The following is a 3,102-nucleotide window of genomic DNA, read 5'->3' as shown; positions in this document are numbered from 1 at the left end:
TATGTACCATAGTTTGGTTATCCATTCCTCAGTTGAATGTACATCTAGGTTGTTTCCATGTTTTGGCTATTGTAAATAGTGCTGTGATGAACATGGGCGTGCATATATCTGTTCTTGTCATGGCTCTCACTTCTTTAGGGTATATACCTAGTAATGGGATGGCTGTGTCAAATGGTATTTCTAATTCCACCTTTTGAAGGAATTGTAATACTGGAAAGCATTCCTTTTAAGATCAGGAACAAGACAGGGGTGCCTGTTTTCACCACTGCTTTTCAGAATGGTAGTGAAAGTCCTAGTCAGAGCAATTAGGCAAGAAAAAGAAATAAAAGGTATACAAATTTGGAAGGAAGAATTAAAACTATCCCTTTTTGCAGATGACACAATCCTTAAAAACAAATCACAACAAAGCTACTACAGTTAAAAAATGAATTCAGCAACATAGCAGAATACAAGGTCAACACACACAGAAAAAATCAGTCAATTTCTATTGATCAGCAGTAGACATTCTGAAAACAAATTAAAGAAACAATTCCAGTTACAATACCAAACCAGAACCAAACCAAACCCACTGCCATTGAGTCTAATCTGATTCATGGTGACCCCCACTGGGTTTCCAAGGCAGTAAGTCTTTATGGAAGTAGATTGCCCCATCTTCCTTCCACGGAGTGGCTGGTGAGTTTGAACTGACAATCTTCTGGTTAGCAGTTAAATGCCTTAGGCACTACACCACCAGATCTCCTAGCATCTTAAGAAATAATACCTAGAAATAAATTTAAGCAATGAAGTGAAAGACTTACACTGCATCCATGGACTGAAAGTCTTAATATTGATAAAATATCAACATTAGCCAAAGTAATCTATAGACTTAATGCAATCCTCATGAAAATTCCAACAGCCTTCTTTACAGAAATGAAAAAAGCTAATTTTCAAATTTATATGGAACACCAAGGGCCCCTGAATAGTTAAAGCAATCTTGAAAAGGACAACAAAGTAGCAGAACTTTTTCTTCCTGATCTCAAAATATGTTATAATAGTTTAAACAGTCTGGTGTAAGTATAATGGTAAACATATACACCAATGGAACAGAATGAGAGTCTTGAAATAAACCCGTACATAAGAGATCAATTGGTTTTTTACATGAGTGCTAAGCCCATTCAATGGGGAAAAGATAATTTCTTTAACTAATGAAGGATTTCTACACTTAAAAGAATGAAGTTGGACCTCAAACCATACATGAAAATAATCTCATAATTTATATATATCATACCAAATATAAAAATTAACTCAAAATGAATCAAGGACTTAAATATAAGATCAGAAACCATGAAACTATTAGAAGAAAACATAGGATTAATGCTTTGGGACCCAGTTTCTAACAACGAATTCTTAGATATGACACCAAAAGCAAAAGCAACAAAAGACAAAATAAATAGACTTCATCAGAATTAAAAACTTATATTCATCAAAGGAAAGGACTTTATCAACAAAGTGAATAGGTAACCTACATGTTAGGAGAAAATTTTTTTGAAAACTTTTATCCTATTAAAGATAAATATTCAGAATATATAAAGAGCTCCTACAATTTAAAAAGAAGATAAACAATTCAGTTCAAAAATGAGCAATGTACTTGAATAGACATTTCGCCAAAGAAGAAATACAAATAGCCAACATGCACATGAAAAGATGCTCAGAGTCATTACGGAAATCAAAATAAAAATTTTAAAAATGTATATCACTTGAACCCCACTTAGACAGCTATGATAAAAAGGAAAAATAATAACATGGAAAACAGCAGGTATTGGCAAGGATGTGGATAAATTTGAACCCTCATTCTTCGCTGGTGGGATTGTAAAATAATATAGCCATTGTGAAAAAAGTTTGGCATTTTGTGCTACTGTTGGGTGGAGGGTTCTATATACGTCTGTTAGATCTAATTGTTTATAGTATCATTCAGGACGTCTATTTCCTTATTGATCTTCTTTCTAGATGTTCTGTTCATTATTAAAAGTGGAGCATTGATGTCTCCAGCTATTAATTGTAGAACTGTCTATTTCTCCTTTCAATTCTGTCAATGTTTGCTTTCTATAGTTCGGAGCTCTGATGCTAAGTTCATGTGGTAGTGAAGTTGTGTGGCTGGGTCTGGTTTTAAGTGATTGGGCAGCTGGATGTAGTTATAACCCATCACTGGTAATCAACTCCGTGGTAGAATCTACTGAAACAGCTGAATAGTCACCTTAGGGATGTGGCCTGCTTCTAGCACAAAAGGAGAAGCATTGAGAATGGTCTCTGAACTTTTTGGCACACTTGCACCTTACCTGTAAATGAGTCTTCACCTCAATGGCCTGCCATATTGTCTGCTGATCTTGGAGACTGTTGATGGACTTGAATTAATGTCCTGCCACATTGCTCGATAATCGTGGGACTGTGCCATTTTACTTGTAGACCCTGGGTTTGTCAGCCTGAGCAGCCAGCAGTTGCCTGAGCTAAGACATGCCTCCCTCTTCAGTGTGCCAGGAGCAAGAGGCAGAGCTGAAGCCCAAGGTCGAGAGACTTTCACCTAGCCCCTAGAGGTGGCACTTTGAACTCGGACTTCTAGCCTCCTGAACTACAAGAGAATAAACTCCTGTTTCTTAAAGCCACCCATTTGTGTTATCTTCTGTTAGAGTAGCTCTGGAGGACCAACACAGTGCATATACGGTTATAATTGTTAAATTCTCTTGATAATTGATCATTTCATCATTATATAATGTACTTCTTTGCCTCTAATAACAGACATTTTTCTGATTTTAGTATATCTCTCCCAGGTCTCTTTTGGTTATTATTTGCATAGAATATATTTTTCCCATTCTTTCACTTTCAATTTATTTGTGTCCTTGGGTAAGAGATGTCTCTTGTAAGCAGTGTATAGTTGAGTAATGCTTTTTTTTTTAAATCCATTCTCTGCCTTTTCATTGAAGCATTTTTCTATATACCTTCACAGTAATTGCTGATAAAAAAGACTTGTTTCTGCCATTTTTTTCTGTATCTTATACCTTCTTTGGCCCTCATTTCTTTCAATACTGCCGACATTCATGGCTTTTTTTAAATTTTTAATTTTTTGTA

Source organism: Orycteropus afer, unplaced genomic scaffold (assembly GCF_000298275.1).
Source record: "Orycteropus afer afer isolate SDZICR_OR568_19922 unplaced genomic scaffold, OryAfe1.0 scaffold00259, whole genome shotgun sequence".
Taxonomy (NCBI): Eukaryota; Metazoa; Chordata; class Mammalia; order Tubulidentata; family Orycteropodidae; genus Orycteropus; species Orycteropus afer.
This window is presented reverse-complemented; position numbering follows the sequence as displayed.